We start from the raw sequence: 21,160 nt of genomic DNA on the forward strand, positions 1-21,160 counted from the left end.
TCAATGCCTTTTCCAATGAGCTCAGTGCACAAAAACACCACCAAATATGTGGAGAGTATGCTTGCGTAGGCGAGCATGGCTTCATGAGGGGGATGTTGTCAAAGCAAATTCTGTAGTTCCATCTCAAAACCCAGAACTAAGAACTGACTCATCAATCCATTCATTGAAAAGAGACGAAAAATTTGAAGGAGCGTCGGATCAAGCAAATCGAGACCATTAGTGTTGCCGATCATCCTTCCCACCTACGTATAAACACGTAAAAATTAGTTTTTGCAAGGATTCCGATCAGCAAACTGGCTCATTCTAACTACCATTTGTGGCTAGCTAGGAAATCCCAACCCCAATTGTCCACCTGCTACGTTCTAGGGCCACAAAATAAAACCTACTTCAAGAATCATGGGAACCAAATCAAATACAAATGTAACTATACCAGAGAAGAAGTGGGATTACAACCTCTCTTCCTTTGATAGAAAGGAGTTTAAGAAATGGGTTTGGTCTAGCAGAGGATGACTGGATGTTGCCATCGACGAGCCTTTGAAATAGATGAGACGTTCCAATCATCGCCGAAATTTGATCGCCATGATGGGAGGTATGGTTCCATTTAAATTTATGAATTTTATGATATTTTAGAAGTTCATATGAAGTCTTACATTTGGTATCAAAGTTTTCCTCTCTAATCATGACTTCATTTCCATTAAGAAAATAGGACGACGTTTACGTTCTTTGATGTTTGCGCGTGTCGGCTCTACAAAGCTCACTGGCGTTGTACACACCAATATTAGGAAGGCTCTCGGAAGTGTGAAGCCAGGTCGGGAGCGCCGGTTTATGCATTCTCCAGCAATCCCAACCGAGCCATCTGAGCGCTAGAGCATTGACGGTGTTCTTTATGCGCGTCGGCCAAAGGTTCATGCATGGGAATCATGCGTTGGAGGTTTGTGTGGGCGTCGCGCGTCGGCTGGCATCGAGTTGTTAAAAAATGCCCTTTCTCAAGCCTCTGTGGTGAAAGGGCAGCGCTTGCGGGCGCAGGGTGCGCCAACGTCACTGAAGATGCAAGCCAACCTCTGACGAAAGCTGACGTCTGGCAAGGGGTCGACGGTGGCTACCATCGAACTCCCCTCTACGCGTGGTTGGAGATTGAAGACAACCTCCTACGTGTAGAAAAAAATTGAATCATATGGTTGTTTGATTTAAATAAAGAGTTAGCAACTTGGACAGAATGAGTCAGATCACTGAGCGGGGATTCAAACCCATGCGTTTGATACAGATTTGATGCCAATGATCATTAAGCCCACTAGCCTTTATGTGTTATCGTTGGATACTCATAATATAAAGTTAAATTTAAAAAAAAATAGTATATCTGTTTTTTTATGCAATTTCTCCTTTAATTCATATGAATTACATGATTGTGCACGCACATATAGTTACTGTGCATATTTTATCAAATTTTCAATTATGAAATTTTTTATTTAGGTTTTATGTATATTTCATTTTTATGAATATTTTAAGTTAACCTAAATATAAAAAATTAATAATTGACATTAATTTTAGTCAATTATTTTTTATGTCATATTTTTGGTTTACATTTGAATAATTGAATAATTGCCACAACATTCTTGATCATGAAAATGTCTAGTAACATTAGGTTTAGTCACATAAAGTTAATGACATAAAAAATTGTGATTAATCATGACAATATAATAACTTAACCCCACAACGTAAAGGTTATATTCAAGTGATTAATCAGGATAAGAGAGTAATACTTTATTTTTTAGTTGCCCACAAACTTAGAATATTTCTTTACAAACAAATTTTATGGGTCCCAACATAAAGAGACATAAATCACAAATGTGTTATAATCTAAGCTCACAAGAAATATTATAATGACACTCTAATTTATTTATTTGAATTATTTACATGGGAAATATTCAAAAAAATTCGCTTCATTACATGTCTAGTAAGCGTGTTGTCTATTTTGCAGTTCTTCAAACTTTGTCTATCCCAAACTTTGATTCCTCTATTATTCCTCTGAATGGAGAATTATATTCAGTGGAAGGAGAAAATTCTCCTGTTATTGGGGTGCATGGACCTTGACTTGGCACGTCTAGTAGATGAACCTCAAAATCCCACAGAATCTAATACCCAAATTGAGAAAACATCATTTGAACTTTGGGACCGATCTAATCGATTAAGTTTGATGTTTATTAAGTCTCATATTGGGAAAGGTATTTGTGGATCCATTCTTGAATGTGCCTAAACAAAGGAACATCTATAAGCTATTCGGGAATAATTTGAGACTTCCGATAAGGCATTAGCAAACACCCTAATAACTCAAATGTGTTCCATGAAATTTATTGGCACCAAGGGTGTTCGTGAGCACATAATACAAATGGGGGATATGGCCGCAAGACTAAAATCGAAGGTGATTGAGATGTCAAAGTCATTTTTGGTCCACTTCATTCTTAACTCGCTTTTGTCTGAATATACACCCTTCAAAATTTTCTTATAATAGACATCAGAAGAAATGGTCAATTAATGAACTTTTGATCACATGTGTACAAGAGGAAGAGAGACGAAATCGGGAGAGGATCAAAAGTGAGTATTTGACAACTCGGGGCAAGAAACCTTTTAATAAAGTGAAGGAAAAAATACCTCTTAATAAAGAATATAAGGGTGGTGTCAAATATTTCTTCCGCAAGAAAAAAGTACATATAAAGAAAACATGTCCTAAGTTCAAGTATTTGCTTGAAAAAAAAGGTAATCTCATATCTTTAGTGTGTTTTGAATCTAATATGACTCATGCTTCTTATAACACTTAGTGTATTGATTCTGGTACTACAATCCATGTTGATAACACCATGTAGGGTTTCTTGAACCAACAAAAATCGACGCAGAGTGAATGCTCCATTGACTCAGGAAACAAGATGGGTTCACATGTGGAGGCGGTTGGAACTTACAAACTTGTCCTCTATACTGGCTTTGTATTAGACCTTAAAAGGACATTCTATATTCCATATTTTTCTAGAAACCTTATCTCAGTTTTCAAGCTTTCACCTTTTGGATTCAATTTTAATTTCTTTGGAAATCCCCTTCAATTGTATAAAGACATTGTTCTGGTTGGAAATGAAATTTTAGATGAAGGATTGTTTGAAACTTCTTTTAAACTCTACCTTTGATTGTTGCCTTACTACTATGCATGACATTAATGTTGGCATTAAACATAGTGTTATAAATGAGAAATCCTCTATGTTGTGGCATAGAAGATTGGGTCATATATCCATTTATAAAATTAAAAGATTAGTTAATAATGGAGTCTTTGAGACTCTTGATTTTACCGATTTTAGTACATATGTGGATTGCATTAAAAGTATTACTATGCATGTTTCAATGGTCAAAAATATTTCTTTACCTTTATTGATGACCTCACATGATATATTTATTTTCTGCTATTTATTATGGGTTTTCGTGGTAGAACTGAAAGGGCGCTCATGAAAACTAGGTATCGTGTACAGCTTTTGGTCAAATGGATTTAATTAATTTCTTTTTTTGTAAATCCTATTGGTTATTGTTCTTTTGGAAATAAATTACCCTGTTCGCTCGTTAGTGGTCATGTGAGGATTGAAATCTTTAGTGTATTTTATGCCCAAGTATGTCTTTTTCTCCGATCAATCTGGTGCATCATTATATTTTTGTGTTTGGGCTTGTATCTGTTTCCTCTGCTAAAAGATCAGTCGGTGTTCTTTACAATAATTCAGTGTCAAGCAATTCGAACATTCCCTCAACTTCGCTTTGTAAATGCATTAATCTTTTTGCTTTTTAATTTATTTGTGACTGTTATAATCCAGTTCCCTAAAGACGCTTCTTTTCTTAACAGTCGGGGACTTGAATCACTTGATATCTGTGACCATGAGTGGTGTGACCTGCTGCTTGCGCTTCCCGGGTCAGCTGAACTCTGACTTGAGAAAGCTTGCCGTTAACCTCATTCCTTTCCCTCGTCTCCACTTCTTCATGGTGGGATTTGCTCCATTACCTCCCGTGGCTCCCAGCAGAGCAGAGCCCTCACTGTTCCTGAACTCACCCAACAGATGTGGGACGCAAAGAACATGATGTGTGCACCCACGCCACAGTAGGTACCTCACTGCTTCTGCTATGTTCAGGGGCAAGATACCAAGGAGGTGGATGAGCAGGAATAAAAATTCCTCCTACTTTGTGGAGTGGATTCCCAACAATGTGAAGTCCATTGTGTGTGATATCCCTCCTACCGGACTAAAAATGGCATCAACTTTCATTGGGAATTCGACTTCCATCTAGGAGATGTTCAGGAGGGTGAGCGAGCAGTTCACTGCCATGTTCAGGAGAAAGGCTTTCTTGCACTGGTACACGGAAGGGAATGGACGAGATGGAGTTCACTGAAGCTGAGAGCAACATGAATGATCTGGTCTCCGAGTACCAGCAGTACCAGGATGCGACTGCAGACAAGGAAGGTGAATGCGAGGATGAAGAGGAGGAACTCCAAGAGGACTGAAAGGGGACGCGAATCCTCATATTTTTATAGTTTTTCTGTCATTGTAGTTTAGTCTTTTAGAGAGGCGAGGGTTTCTTGCAATATCCTGTTGCCTGTGGGCGTTTGGTTCTATTATACTTTTGTTAATGAAGCAGTACATTTACTGAAATGGGTTGATAGTTTCATTTTCTCATGTGATTGCATTCAGTAACACTGATTCAATAGGTTTCATGGAAGGACATGGACAAGGTCTGGGTTATTGAAACATGCTAAGAAGGCTCAACAAGGATTTTTATTGAATAGAGCGAGTACATATCAGTATGAAGGCGTCTACTCCAAAAAAATGAAGGAGAGAATTACATTTCTTCCATGTTGAGGTCAGGTCCGAATGACTGCAATACCTTCACAACCCTTGATCTAAGCATTGTGGCATGCAGTCGTCAAGACATCTAGCTTCACATATATGGATAGACACTACGAGGCATATGAGGAGGAAAGCAAAGACTACTCGGTTGCTAGCCATTCTGGTTTGCTTTCCCTTCCCTAGTCTTGAATTAGGGAAGTTTGGACCTTGTTTGAGGATAGAAAATGAGTTGGTATTTATATGATCAACTCCCTCTTGAAAATAGAGAGGATTTTGTGGAGTTGAGGTTAAAGAATGAATGATAGTTGTTGGAATTTGTGTTTGTATCGACCGGGCCAGTCCTTGTATAAGATCCATGGGTTGCTTTCCTAACAGGTTTGAGCCTTTTAGCGCACTAGTTTTAACATGGTATCAGAGCAGGTTGGTCCCGAGTTCGAGTCCCGCTCCCACCGAATTTTCTCCTGGGTTTTTCCAGGAGTTTGTCCCGGGTTTTTTCGGTGAATTTGTCCACGGGTTTTCCCCGTGTGGGGGAGTGTTGGAATTTGTGTTTGTATCGACCGGGCCAGTCCTTGTATAAGATCCATGGGGTTGCTTTCCTAAAAGGTTCGAGCCTTTTAGCCCACTGGTTTCAACATTTCCCCGTGCGGGGGAGTGTTGGAATTTGTGTTTGTATCGACCGGGCCAGTCATTGTATAAGATCCGTGGGGTTGCTTTCCTAAAATGTTCGAGCCTTTTAGCCCACTGGTTTCAACATTTCCCCGTGCGGGGGAGTGTTGGAATTTGTGTTTGTATCAACCGGGCCAGTCATTGTATAAGATCCGTGGGGTTGCTTTCCTAAAAGGTTCGAGCCTTTTAGCCCACTGGTTTCAAATATAGTCATTTATTGAAGGTATCAATAGAGTAGGTCAATATTTGTTGGTTTATTCAATATTTATTAGGAATAGGTCATTGTTTAAATATGGCAAAAGTGGGTGATTATAGTTTCCCCTTAAAGTTTGCATTTTCCTCTAATATCGGAAGGGCACTAAGGTCTTGCATTTTCCTACATTTTGAGAATTTATCTTCTTTTTTTTACTTGAAATTTTTAGGATATTCAATTAGAAACATACAAATTAATAATAATCAATAAAAGAGTTCATTGGGTAAACTTTAACGTCTCTTTTACCGTGTTGAAGAGTTAAATATGGTGGAGTATTACATGACTCTCATGGAAAGAATCTAACGTAATTGTTTAAGTTCAAAGGTGTTTTAGTTCTTTTAATTATCTACAATTTTTATTCACTTTGTTTCTAATTATGAGTTCGAGTTTGGGTGTAATAGAGACATGGGTAATTAAAGTATATTATGATTCTAGGTTTTTCCTCTATTATAAATAGAGACCAATTTACTCAATTTACAAACAATCTATGAGTTATTTTCTTGTCCTAAAATTCCAACATGGTATAAGAGTAGTTTTAATGAATTGACTTGGTCAACCACAAATATATGAATTTTACATACATACTTGCCTCAGTCCCCCACGCCCAAAAAAAAAAAAAAAAGTCTTTACTCTCTCAAAAACGATCTACATTAAGTTCCTTGTTCTAAGCCCAATACCTTGTTCCCTGAAAACATGAATCTACTTTTGAGACGGTTGGGATGGAAGCAACGACGAAGGCAGATAAGGGGAGGAAAAAAATTGAACTAAGCAACGACGAAGGCGACAGACGAACAACTGTCTACAGTGACAGAGGCGGCCATAGAAGCGGACGGGAGGGACTTGGTAGTGACGAGGGGAGAAAGTATTTTCTCTACCGCCACATCCCCTCCCCCCCCCCCCCCTACTGCCGAGGCCATTAACAAGCCGGCTCGCGAGCTTTCGAATCGAACCATGGTTCAAGATCCAGATAAGGCTCGTTTGAGTTAATGAGTCGAGCTTTACCGAACCATGGTTCAGTTCGGAATCTCGCGAGCCGATTTGTTAATGGGCTCGGGAGTCAGGAGCGGGACCGCGGAGGGGGTTTCCCTTCATGACTACTGAGTCCCTCCCATCCCCTTCTATGGTCGCCTCCGTACCAAGGTTCGATAAAGCTACTCGTTAACTCAAATGAACCTTATCTGGATCTTGAACTGTTGCTCGCAAACTGGCTCGGTTTGATGCCACCCCTACTCACACCATCTCTAAACAATTTTCCTCTTCCCACCTTTTCTCTTCTCCTCCTAACCAAGCTCTCTACGTGCTAAGACCGTAGAACTTAACAAAGAATGACCTCCTGAGGTACCAAGATTGAGAAATGGGGGGGGTTCTAGATTGGATGCCACGGGACAAAGGAGTCCGGAATACGATGGTGTCCCATTCCATTTAGAAGGTTAGGGCCTTTTTGGAATAGAAAAGCCCGATTGTTTTTCTATTCTTTTCCATCTCCCTACCCCTCCAGCGAGAAACCTAATCTTTGCCCATCATTATTGCGATTTTTCCACTCTCCCGCGCACGTTTTTTTTAAGATCCGACCCTCATCTCTTTGGCCGTAACTAGAATTGCCGGTGTATTCTCCTCATTTTTAATTGTTGTCGAGCCTGGTTAGTTGCTGCCGACTTCGAGCGGGTAAACTCTCTTAGTTTTGATGTTCCCTCATGAATCTCCAAAGGAAAGGTCAGTAAATTTCCTTTTACTCTTATGTGTTACAATTTGGTTTTTTGTTAGTAATATGTTTCTGCTTGTTTAAAATTGTTAAGATTGTCCCCGTTGTTATTAAAATTAGTTATCTTTTAAACTTTGATTTCTTATTGGCTTACAAACGATTGCTTCTTCTGTAAGCACTTTAAGTAATCTGTGAATGATAAGAAGCCCTAGGTGTGTGAGTTTAAATCCTTTACTTTTCCTGGTAACATCGTACTTTAATGATTGGGTTTGGCTTGAGTAATTTATTCCGTAACCTTATGGACTGCAAATTGCTTCATGGGGTTCTTGTTTGCATTTTCATACTGACATTACTAGAGCTATTTACTTTTTATACTAGATAGAGAAGTATTTTAGTTTCTGTAGTGATTCATGTGAGAGCCTGAAAGGTGAAGTCTATGTTGGACCGAAGTGGCGCTAGGCCAGGGTTGCGGGGACGAGTTTGAGGGGAAAGGGAAATGGGGAGGGGATGGGATTAGATTTCCTACCCTGTCTTGGGTTTTTTCCCCCTCTCATGTTTGGGGTCTCGGTCTGAAAACCATGACAACCTGACCCATGCCCAACCCTAGTTGTATCTTCTTTCCTTCACTTTCCCTCTCTTGATGCCCCGGATTTTCAATTCAAGAGTGGTTCTCTAGGTCTGAGCTCCACAGTTGTTCCCTCTCTTCTTCTCCCAAGCCTTATGGTTTTCTGATTGGGATGGGTTGTGGGCATTCTAGATTGGATGCCACGGGACAAACGAGTTCGGAATACGATGGTGTCCCGTTCCATTTAGAAGGTTAGGGGATTTTAGGAATTGAAAAACCCGACTATTTTTTCGTTATTTTCCATCTCCTACCTCTCTAGCAAGAAACTTAATCTTTGCCCATCCTTATTGCGATTTTGCCATTCTCCCGCGCCCTTTTTCTTTAGATCCGACCCTCATCTCTTTGGCCATAACTAGAATCGCCTATATTTTCTCCTCATTTTTCACTGTTGTAGAGCCTGGTTAGTTCCTGCCGACTTCGAACGGGTAAACTCTCTTGGTTTTGATGTTCCCTCATGAATCTCCAAAGGAAAGGTCAATAAATTTTGCTTTTACTCTTTCTATGTTACAATTTGGGTTTTTGTTAGTAATATATTTCTGCTTGTTTAAAATTGTTCAGATTGTCTTGTCATTAAAAACTAGTTATCTTTTAAACTATCATTTCTTATTGGCTTACAAACGATTGTGTCTTCTGTAAGCACTTTAAGTAATCAGTGAATGATAAGAAGTCCTAGGTGTGTGAGTTTAAATCTTTTACTTTTCCTGGTAACATCGTGCTTTAATGATTGGGTTTGGCTTGAGTAATTTATTCCGTAACCTTATAGACTGCAAATTGTTTCATGGGGTTCTTGTTTACATTTTCATGCTGACATTACTTGTGTCAATTACGTTTTAAGCTAGATAGAGAAGTATTTTGGTTTCTGTAGTGATTCATGTGAGAGTCTGAAAGGTGAAGTCTATGTCTGACCGAAGTGGCGCTAGGCCAGGGTTGCGGGGACGGGTTTGAGGGGAAAGGGAAATGGGGAGGGGATGGGGTTAGATTTCCTACCTTATCTTGGGTTTTTTTTCCCTCTTAGGTTTGGGGTCTCGGTCTCAAAACCCTGACTTGTACCTGACCCATGCCCACCCCTAGTTGTATCTTCTTTCCTTCACTTTTCCCTCTCTTGAAGCCCTAGATTTTCAATTCAAGAGTGGTTCTCTGTGTTTGAGCTCCACAGTTGTTCCCTCTCTACTTCTCCCCAACCTTATGGTTTTTTGATTGGGATGGGTTGTGGGCATTCTAGATTGGATGCCACGAGACAAAGGAGTCCAGAATATGATGGTGTCCCGTTCCATTTAGAAGGTTGGGGCATTTTTGGAATATAAAAGCCCGACTATTTTTCCATTCTTTTCCATCTCCCTACCCCTCCAGGGAGAAAGCAAATCTTTGCTCATCCTTATTGCGATTTTGCCATTCTCCCGCACTCTTTTTCTTAAGATACAACCCTCATATCTTCGGCCGTAACTAGATTCGCCAGCGTTTTCTCCTCATTTTTCACTGTTGTCGAGCCTAGTTAGTTGTTGTCGACTTCGAGCGGGTAAACTCTCTTGGTTTTGATGTTCCCTCTTGAAACTCCAAAAGAAAGGTCAGTAAGTTTCTATTTACTATTTATGTATTACAATTTGGGTTTTTGTTAGTAATATGTTTCTGCTTGTTGAAAATTGTTAAGATTGTCCCCGTTGTCATTAAAAACTAGTTATCTTTTAAACTTTGATTTCTTATTGGCTTAAAAACGATTGCCTCTTCTGTAAGCACTTTAAGTGATATGCGAATGATAAAAAGCCCTAGGTGTGTGGGTTTAAATCCTTTACTTTTCCTGGTAACATCGTGCTTTAATGATTGTGTTTGGCTTGAGTAATTTATTCTGTAACCCTATGGACTGTAAATTGTTTTGTGGGGTTCTTGTTTGCATTTTTAAGCTGACATTACATTACTTGCATTAATTATTTTTTAAGCTAGATAGAGAAGTATTTTAGTTTATGTAGTGATTCATGTGAGACCCTGAAAGGTGAAGTCTATGTCAGACCGAAGTAGCACTAGGCTAAGGTTGCGGGGACCGGTTTGAGGGAAAAGGGAAATGTTAATGATTTTGGAGGGAATTTAGGGGGGAACGAAGGAAGATGGGGGCAATGCGTCGTTTTGTCTTCTGATCGTGACTCATAGGGAGAATAATGGTCTCTCGAATACCAGGGTTATCGGCTACGATTTTTCGATGAGTTATCCAATTATTTCGACAGTGGATTTCCCGTTTGCTGGTGTTGGTTGTATTGGAGGTATTTCTGTTCGAGGTCAATGATTTCAGCAAGGAAGGAAAGCTTCATCTTCCTTCTTCCGTTTGCTTTTGCTTGAGAATCGTTATTTCTGTTTGGGGTATCAGAGCAGGTACCGCATTACGCGTTCGAATCCTGGAAGAGGCGACCTAGAGACCGGAATAAAATTACTGGCAGGCTCATGCATGAGCTTGGCCAGTGTCACTAGAGTGGGCTGTCATGGACGTCGGCTCATAACGGCGGGAGTATGGGCTCCCGGGAATACTATTGTGAGCCACAAAAACAGGGTTATGGGATTTTGGGTTAAGTACTTATGCCTTCCACTCTTAACAGGCTTGTTTTTTGAGTAACATTAGCTAGGTGCATAATATTTGGTATCAGAGCGAGGTTGGGTTCACATCAAGAGTTCGGCAGTGAAAAACAGTTTCCGTTTTTCGATTTCGGTGGCACTAAAGGCGTTGTCCAACTGAATCAGAAGAATATCATAAGTTTTTTGGTGCGTCGTCGACTAGAACTGGGTTTCTGTACGATTTTGACAGTAGGGATCGAAACGTATTTGGTCGGGAGTCGAGGGTGAGTCAACGGTGATTTTCGTTTTCGGCGGTTGGTAGTGAAGAAGAAGCAGAAAAGAAGTTTCATTTTTCTATTTTGATTGCATTCGCAACGTATTGGAGTACGGTGTTAGAAGTATAACGGACATCACGAGAGCGTTGTCTGTTCGAAAGGGGGGCTCTGTGCGAGTTCGGTAGTAAGATGATATCGGGAGTCGAAAGCCTAACCTTGGACTTGAGGGTGAGTTTGACTTGAGGAAGGGTAGCGAAGAAGAACATTAAAAAAAAAGAAAATGAGTTAAGAGGATGAGTAGCGAAGAAGAATAGTAACAAAAAAAAAGTTGAAAAGAGTGTGAAAACTATTCACATGGTTACTACCAGAATGGAATCGAGGGTGGATTCGGTGGATGGAATAGTTAGCTTAGTAAGGGAGGAGGTGAGCTTGATGAAAGAAGAGGTTCAAAAGATTCCGGCCATAGAACAAGGGTTGACGGCGTTGATAGGGCGTGTTGAGCAACTCCTGCATGCCCAAGAGGAGCTTAACCGAAATCTGAATGTGTAGAGTAGGACGACGAGACAAGGGTTGGACTCAGCTGTGGGCGATGACTCGATCCAGAGAGGTATCGAACATGGAAGAGATGGTGGCGAGGTTGACCGGAATTGCCAGAGTTGAAATGAAGTGCGACCTCGAAAATTAGAGTTACCAATTTTTGAGGGAGAAGACCCCGATGACTGGATTTACAAAGCTGAAAGATATTTTTCGCTTAACCGGGTATTTCACGGTGAAAAACTGGAAGCCGTCGTAGTATGTCTACAAGGGGAGGCATTAAAATGGTTCAAGTATGAAAATAACAAGAGGGAGATCATGAACTGGGAAGAATTTCAGTCCTTATTAATAAAAAGGTTCCAAAGTTCTGAAGATGGCTTTCCTCATGAGAGATTTTTGGCGTTGCAACGGGAGACCACCGTGAGAAATTACGGAAAGCGATTTGAGGATTTGGTTTCCACATTGGACGATATTCCAGAAAAGGTGTTGGAGTCCAACATTGTTAATGGGCTTAAGCCCGAAATTTGGGCAGAGGTGAGGGTGTTGGAGCCCCATGGGTTGGGAAAGACCATGGAGTTGGCCCAAAAGTTGGAAGAAAAAAATAAAGTTATTCAGACCACTCGGTTTGGGCTAGGGACTCCAAACCCAATGGGGACCATAGTTGAGAGTAATGGAAGTACCATGTCCATGGTAGAAACGACGAAACATGGGATGGAGAAGATGAAGCCATTCAGGAAACTCACGGAAACCGAAATCCAATACCGGCGAGAGCAATGTTTGTGCTACCATTGTGATGAAAAATTCTCAGCTGGGCATAGATGTAACAACAAGGATCTACATGTGCTGATTTTACAAGAACTGGAAAACGAAGTTATGGAGCATGGCAATGATGGCAAGTGTGAACAACAGACCGAAGTGGATAGAACGGATGCTCACATAGTGGAGGTGCTGTTGAACTCGATAGTTGGATTAAACTTCCGAAGACTATCAAGATTGCGGGAACCATCAAAGAGCAACCAGTCGTCATGCTCATTGATGGTGGAGCAACCCATAATTTTATTTCCACTACAATAGTAAACAAACTGCACCTACCTTTAACCCCAACAACAAAGTATGGCGTTCAATTGGGTACAGGTGAGGCACTTCCTAGGGTAGGTATTTGTAGAGGGGTTCAATTAACTCTTCAAGGTATAGAGATCGTGGAGGATTTTTTACCTTTGGAATTGGGAAGCACCGATGTGATTTTAGGTGTCCAGTGGTTGGCGACCTTAGGTGGAACATATATGAATTGTAAAACACTTGTTATGAAGTTTCGATTGGGTAATAAGACGATTGTCTTACGGGGAGATCCCTCCTTGAACAAAACTTTGGTTTCACTCAAGGCGATGATGCGAACTATCCAGCCTAAGGGACATGGGGTTCTTGTGGAGTTGGGCAGTACAACAGTCGCAACGTCACAACCTGCTGCCATTCAGAATTTACGCAATGGGAAAAAAAAGGGGGCAACCGCAGTTGGAATCTTGGGTGCAATGGAAGGACCTATCGGAGGTTCAGCCACTTGGGCGGATTTCAAGGCAATGAGGTGCCAGTTTCCTGTTTTTCACCTTGAGGAGAAGATGATTGTTTGGGCGGGGGGTAATGATAGACCCCAAATTAGTGTTACCTACTCAAGAAGGAGTAAACAAAAGAATAATTAGAGGGTGATTAATGGGTCAGGGGCATTTTGGGAATTTAATTAATGGGTCAAGGGTATTTTGGGAATTTAATTAATGTTAATGATTTCGGAGGGAATTTAGGGGGGAACGAAGGAAGATGGGGGCATCACGTCATTTTGTCTTCTGAGTGTGGCTCACAGGGAGAGTACTGGACTCTCAAATACCAGGGTTATCGGCTACGATTTTTCGACGAGTTGTCCATTTATTTCGACAGTGGATCTCCCGTTTTCTGGCGTTGGTTGTATTGGAGTTATTTCTATGCGAGTTCGGTGATTTCGGCAAGGAAGGAAAGGTTTGTCTTCCTTCTTTCCGTTTGCTTTTGCTTGAGAATCGTTATTTCTATTTGGGGTATATCAGTTAGTTGCTGCCGACTTTGAGCCGATAAACTCTCTTGGTTTTGATGTTCCCTCATGAATCTCCAAAGGAAAGGTCAGTAAGTTTCCTTTCACTCTTTATGTGTTACAATTTGGGTTTTTATTAGTAATATGTTTTTGCTTGTTTAAAATTGTTTAGATTGTTCCCGTTGTCATTAAAAACAAGTTATCTTTTAAACTTTGATTTCTTATTGGCTTACAAACGATTGTCTCTTCTGTAAGCATTTTAAGTAATCTATGAATGTTAAGAAGCCCTAGGTGTGTGAGTTTAAATCCTTTACTTTTCTTGGTAACATCGTGCTTTAATGATTGGGTTTGGCTTGAGTAATTTATTTCGTAACCCTATGGACTGCAAATTGTTTCATGGGGTTCTTGTTTGCATTTTCATGCTGACATTACTAGCGTTAATTACTTTTTAAGCTAGATAGAGAAGTATTTTAGTTTTTTTAATGATTCATGTGAGAGACTGAAAGGTGAAGTCTATGTCAGATCGAAGTGGCGTTAGGCAGGGGTTGTGGGGACGGGTTTGGGGTGAAAGGGAAATGGGGATTGGATGGGGTTAGATTTCATACCCTGTCTTGGGTTTTTTTCCCATCTCAGGTTTGGGGTCTTGGTCTCAAAACCCTGACTTGAACCTGACACATGCCCACCCCTAGTTGTATCTTATTTCCTTCACTTTTCCTTCTCTTGAAGCCCCAGATTTTCAATTCGAGAGTGGTTCTCTGGGTCAGAGCTCCACAGTTATTCCCTCTCTTCTTCTCCCCAATCTTATGGTTTTCTTGTTGGGAAGGGTAGTGGGCATTCTAGATTGGATGTCATGGGACAAAGGATTCCGGAATACGATGGTGTCCCGTTCCATTTAGAAGGTTACGGCATTTTTGGAATAGAAAAGCCCGACTGTTTTTCCGTTCTTTTCCATTCTCCTCATTTTTCACTGTTGTCGAGCCTGGTTAGTTGCTGCCGACTTCGAGCGGGTAAATTCTCTTGGTTTTGATGTTCCCTCATGAATCTCCAAAGGAAAGGTCAGTGAGTTTTCTTTTACTCTTTATGTGTTACAATTTGGGTTTTTGTTAGTAATATGTTTCTGCTTGTTTAAAATTGTTAAGATTATCCCCGTTGTCATTAAAAACTAGTTATCATTTAAACTTTTATTTCTTATTCGCTTACAAATGATTGCCTCTTCTGTAAGCACTTTAAGTAATCTTTGAATGATAAGAAGCCCTAGGTGTGTGAGTTTAAATCTTTTACTTTTCTTAGTAACATCTTACTTTAATGATTGGGTTTGGCTTGAGTAATTTATTCTGTAACCCTATGGATTGCAAATTGTTTCATGGGGTTCTTGTTTGCATTTTCATGCTGACATTACTACTGTTAATTACCTTTTAAGCTAAATAGAGAATTATTTTAGTTTTTTTAGTGATTCATGTGAGAGCCTGAAAGGTGAAGTCTATGTCGGACCGAAGCGGCGCTGGGCAGGGTTGTGGGGACAGGTTTGAGGTGAAAGGGAAATGGGGAGGGGATGGGGTTAGATTTCCTACCCTGTCTTGGGTTTTTTTCCCCTCTCAGGTTTGGGGTCTCGGTCTCAAAACCTTGACTTGAACCTGACCCTGCCCAGCCCTAGTTGTATCTTCTTTCCTTCACTTTCCCCTCTCTTGAAGCCCCAAATTTTCAATTTGTGAGTGGTTCTCTGGGTCAGAGCTCCACAGTTGTTCCCTCTCTTCTTGTCCCTAGCCTTATGGTTTTCTGATTGGGATGGGTTGTGGGCATTCTAGATTGGATGCCACAGGACAAAGAAGTCTGGAATATGATGGTGTCCCGTTCCATTTAGAAGGCTAGGTCATTTTTGGAATAGAAAAGCCCGACTGTTTTTCCGTTCTTTTCCATCTCCCTACCACTCCAGCGAGAAACCTAATCTTTGCCCATCCTTATTGCGATTTTACCATTCTTCCGCGCTCTTTTTCTTAACATCCGACCCTCATCTCTGCAGCCGTAACTAGAGTCGCCTGCGTTTTCTCCTCATTTTTCACTGTTGTCGAGCCTGGTTAGTTTCTCCAACTTCATACGGGTAAACTCTCTTGGTTTTGATGTTCCCTCATTAATCTCCAAAGGAAAGGTCAGTAAATTTGCTTTTACTCTTTAAGTGTTACAATTTGATTTTTTGTTAGTAATATGTTTCTGCTTGTTTAAAATTGTTAAGATTGTCCCTGTTGTCATTAAAAACTTGTTATTTTTTAAACTTTGATTTCTTATTGGCTTACAAACGACTGCCTCTTCTGTAAGCACTTTAAGTAATCTGTAAATGATAAGAAGCCCTATGTGAGTTTAAATCATTTACTTTTCCTAGTAACATCGTGCTTTAATGTATGGGTTTGGCTTGAGTAATTTATTCCGTAACCCTATGGATTACAAATTATTTCATGGGGTTCATGTTTGCATTTTCATTCTGGCATTACTAGCGTTAATTAATTTTTAAGCTAAATAGAGAAGTATTTTAGTTTCTGTAGTGATTCATGTGAGAGCCTGAAAGGTGAAGTCTATGTCGGACCGAAGTGGCGTTAGGCAAGGGTTTGAGGGGAAAGGGAAATGTTAGTGATTTCGGAGGGAATTTAGGGGGAACGAAGGAAGATGGGGGCATCACATCATTTTGTTTTCTGATCGTGGCACACAAGGATAGTACTGGTCTCTCAAATACCAGGGTTATCGACTACAATTTTCTGACGAATAGTCCATTTATTTCGACAATGGATTTCCCGTTTTCTAGCGTTGCTTGTATCAGAGGTATTTTTTTCGAGTTCGGTGATTTCGGCAAGGAAGGAAAGGTTTGTCTTCCTTCTTTCCATTTGCTTTTGCTTGAGAATTGTTATTTCTGTTTGGGGTATATCATTTAGTATTAGAGCAGGTTCCGCGTTGTGCGTTCGAATCCCGGAAGAGTCGACCTAGAGGCCGAATTAAAATTACTGGTAGCCTCATGCGTTAGCCAGTTTTGCCCGTCGTGGCCATCGGCTCATAACGTCGGGAGTATGGGCTCCCGGGAATATTGTTACGAGCCACAAAAACAGGGTTATGAGATCCTGGGTTAAGTACCTATGCTTTCCGCTCCTAACAAGTCGGTTTTTTGGGTAGCATTGGCTAGGTGCATAACATTTGGAATGAGAGCAAAGTTGGATTCGCATAAGGAGTTCGACAGTGAAAAGAAATTTCTGTTTTTCAATTTCAGTGGCATTCAAGGCTCTGTCCAGCTGAATCGGAAGAATATCAGAAGTTTTTCGGTGCGTCGTCGAGTAGAAGGGGGTTTCTGTATGATTTTGGCAGTAGGGATCGAAGCGTATTGTGTTGGGAATCGAGGGTGAGTCGATAGTGATTTTCGTTTTCAACGGTTGGTAGCGAAGAAGAAGCAGAAAAGGAGTTTTCATTTTTCTATTTCGATTGCATTCGCAACGCTTTTGAGTACGTTGTCGGAAGTATAACAGAGATCTCGAGAGTGTTGTCTGCTCGAAAGTGGGGGTTCTGAACGAGTTTGACAGTAACATGATATCGGGAGTCCAAAGCCTAACCTTCGACTTGAGGATGGGTTACGAAGAAGAATAGTAAAAAAAAAAAAATTGAAAAGAGCGTGAAAACTATCCTCATGGCTACTACCATAATGGAATTGAGGGTGGATTCGGTGGAAGGAATAGTTAGCTCAGTAAGGGAGGAGGTGAGCTCGATGAAGGGAGAGGTTCAGAAGATTTCAACCATAGAATAAGGGTTGACGGCGCTGATAGGGCGTGTTGAGCAACTCCTGCGTACCCAAGGGGAGCTTAACCAAAAGTTGAATACGCAGAGTAGGACGGCGAGACAAGGGCTAGACTCAGCAGTGGGCGATAACTTGATCCAGAGAGGTATCAGACATGGAAGAGATGGTGGCGAGGTTCACCTATCGGAAGAGCTGATATGAAGTGCGACCTCAAAAAATAGAGTTACCAGTTTTTTAGGGAGAAGACCCCGATGACTGGATTTACAGAGCTGAATGATATTTTTCGCTTAACCGGGTATCTCACGGTGAAAAATTGGAAGCTGCCGTAGTATGTCTGGAAGGGAAGACATTAAAATGGTTCAAGCATGAAAATAACACGAAGGAGATCATGAACTGGGAAGAATTTCAGTCTTTATTGCTAAAAAGGTTCTAAAGTTCTGAAGACGGCTCTCCTCATGAGAATTGTTTTGCATTGCAGCAGGAGACCACTGTGAGAAATTACATAAGGCAATTTGAGGATTTGGTTTCCACGTTGGACGATATTCCAGAAAAGGTGTTGGAGTCCAACTTTGTTAATGGGCTTAAGCCCGAAATTTGGGTCGAGATGAGGGTGTTGGAGCCCCATGGGTTGGGAAAGACCATGGAGTTGGCCCAAAAGTTGGAAGAAAAAAATAAAGTTATTCAGCAGACTCGGTTTGGGCTAGGGACTCCAAACCCAGCGGGGACCATAGTTGGGAGTAATGGAAGTACCATGTCCCTGGCAGAAACGACGGAACATGGATGGAGAAGAAGACGCCATTCAGGAAACTCACGGAAATCGAAATCCAATATCGGTGAGAGCGGGGTTTGTGCTACCATTGTGATGAAAAATTCTCAGCTAGGCATAGATGTAAAAACAAGGATCTACATGTGCTGATTTTACAAGAGCTGGAAAACAAAGTTATGGAGAATGGCGATTATGGCAAGTGTGAACTGTAGACCGAAGTGGATAGAGCGGATGCTCACATAGTGGAGGTGTCGTTGAACTCAGTTGGATTAACATTTTCGATGACTATCAAGATTGCAGGAACCATCGGAGAGCAACCAATCGTTGTGCTCATTGATGGTGGAGCAACCCATAATTTTATTTCCACTACAGTGGTAAACAAGTTGTACCTTCCTTTATCCCCAACAACAAAATATGGCATTCAATTGGGTGCAAATGAGGCACTTCCTAGTGAAGGCATTCGTATTGGGGTTCGATTAACTCTTCAAGGCATAAAGATCATGGAGAATTTTTTGCCTTTGGAATTGGGAAGCACTAATGTGATTTTAGGTGTCCAGTGGTTGGCGACCTTAGGCGGAACATATACGAATTGGAAAAAACTTGTTATAAAATTTCGATTGGGTAATGAGAGGGTCATCTTACAGGGAGATCCCTCCTTGTGCAGAACTTTGGTTTCACTCAAGGCGATCACGCGAACTATCTAGCCTAAGGGACATGGGGTTCTTATGGAGTTGGGCAGTACAACAGTGGCAATGTCACAACCTGCTGCCATTCTGAATATACACAGCAAAAAAAAAGGGGGCAGCCGCATTTGGAGTCTTTGATGCAACCTACTGGAGTTGCAACCACTTGGGCGGATTTCGAGGTAATGAGGCTCCAGTTTCCTGTTTTTCACCTTGAGGATAAGGTGAATGTTTGGGCGGGGGGTAATGATAGACCCCAAATTAGTGTTACCTACTCTAGAAGGAGTAAACAAAAGAATAATTAGAGCATTTTGGGAATTTAATTATTGGGTCAAGGGTATTTTGGGAATTTAATTATTGTTAATGATTTCGGAGGGAATTTAGGGGGGAACAAAGGAAGATGGGGGCATCACGTCGTTTTGTCTTCTGATCGTGGCTCACAAGGAGAGTACTAGACTCTCAAATACCAAGGTTATCGACTACGATTTTTCGACGAGTTGTCCATTTATTTCAACAATGGATTTCCCGTTTTTTGGCGTTGGTTGTATTGGAGGTATTTCTATGCAAGTTCAGTGATTTCGGCAAGGAAGGAAAGGTTCGTCTTCCTTCTTTCCGTTTGCTTTTGCTTAAGAATCGTTATTTTTGTTTGGGGTATATCAGTTAGTTGCTGCCGACTTCGAGCCAATAAACTCTCTTGGTTTTGATGTTCCCTCATGAATCTCCAAAGGAAAGGTCAGTAAGTTTCCTTTTACTCTTTATGTGTTACAATTTGGGTTTTTGTTAGTAATATGTTTCTGCTTGTTTAAAATTGTTTAGATTGTCCCCGTTGTCATTAAAAACTAATTATCTTTTAAACTTTGATTTCTTATTGGCTTACAAACGATTGCCTCTTCTGTAAGCATTTTAAGTAATCTGTGAATGTTAAGAAGCCCTAGGTGTGTGAGTTTAAATCATTTACTTTTCTTAGTAACATCATGCTTTAATGATTGGGTTTGGCTTGAGTAATTCATTCCGTAACCCTATGGACTGCAAATTGTTTCATGGGGTTCTTGTTTGCATTTTCATGCTAACATTACTAGCGTTAATTACTTTTTAAGCTAGATAGAGAAGTATTTTAGTTTTTGTAACGATTCATGTGAGAGACTACAAGGTGAAGTCTATGTCAGACCGAAGTGGCGTTAGGCAGGGGTTGTGGGACGGGTTTGAGGGGAAAGGGAAATGGGGAGGGGATGGGGTTAGATTTCATACCCTGTCTTGGGTTTTTTTCCCCTCTCAGGTTTGGGGTCTCGGTCTCAAAACCCTGACTTGAACCTGACACGTGCCCACCCCTAGTTGTATCTTCTTTCCTTCACTTTTCCCTCTCTTGAAGCCTCAAATTTTGAATTCGAGAGTGGTTCTCTAGGTCAGAGCTCCACAGTTGTTCCCTCTCTTCTTCTCCCCAGCCTTATGGTTTTCTGAATGGGAAGGGTTGTGGGCAATCTAGATTGGATGCCATGGGACAAAGGAGTCTGGAATACGATGATGTCCCATTCCATTTAGAAGGTTAGGGCATTTTTGGAATAGAAAAGCCCGACTGTTTTTTCGTTCTTTTCCATCTCCCTACCCCTCCAGCGAGAAACCTAATCTTTGCCCCTCCTTATTGCGATTTTGCCATTCTCCTGCTCTCTTTTTCTTAAGATCCGACCCTCATCTCTTCGGTCGTAACAAGAATCGCTTGTGTTTTCTCCTCATATTTCACTGTTGTCAAGCCTGGTTAGTTGCTGCCGACTTCGAGCGGGTAAACTCTCTTGGTTTTGATGTTCCCTCATGAATCTCCAAAGGAAAGGTTAGTAAATTTTCTTTTACTCTTTATATGTTACAATTTGGGTTTTTGTTAGTAATATGTTTCTGATTGTTTAAAATTGTTAAGATTATCCCCGTTGTCATTAAAAACTAGTTATCATTTAAACTTTGATTTCTTATTCGCTTACTAACGATTGCCTCTTCTGTAAGCACTTTAAGTAATCTGTAAATGATAAGAAGCCCTAGGTGTGTGAATTTAAATCCTTTACTTTTCCTAGTAATATCGTGCTTTAATGATTGGGTTTGACTTGAGTAATTTATTCTGTAACCCTATGGACTGCAAATTGTTTCATGGGGTTCTTGTTTGTATTTTCATGCTGACATTACTAGCGTTAATTACTTTTTAAGCTAGATAAAGAAGTATTTTAGTTTTTGTAGTGATTCATGTGAGAACCTGAAAGGTGAAGTCTATGTCGGACCGAAGCGGCATTGGGCTAGGGTTGCGGGGACAGGTTTGAGGTGAAAGGGAAATGGGGAGGGGATGGGGTTAGATTTCCTACCCTGTTTTTGTTTTTTTTCCCCTCTCAGGTTTGGGGTCTCGGTCTCAAAACCTTGACTTGAACTTAACTCATGCCCACCCCTAGTT

General features: G+C 40.8%; 1 pseudogene; it reads left to right on the forward strand.

Moving 5' to 3' along the window:
- The first annotated feature begins 3,903 nt into the window (after nucleotides 1-3,903).
- Nucleotides 3,904-4,522, forward strand: LOC137935883 (tubulin beta-1 chain-like; annotated as a pseudogene).
- Nucleotides 4,523-21,160: the final 16,638 nt, after the last annotated feature.

Source organism: Aristolochia californica, unplaced genomic scaffold (assembly GCF_029961685.1).
Source record: "Aristolochia californica isolate CCGP_79_NKW_82.1479 unplaced genomic scaffold, dmAriCali1.0.hap1 SCAF_7, whole genome shotgun sequence".
NCBI lineage: Eukaryota > Viridiplantae > Streptophyta > Magnoliopsida > Piperales > Aristolochiaceae > Aristolochia > Aristolochia californica.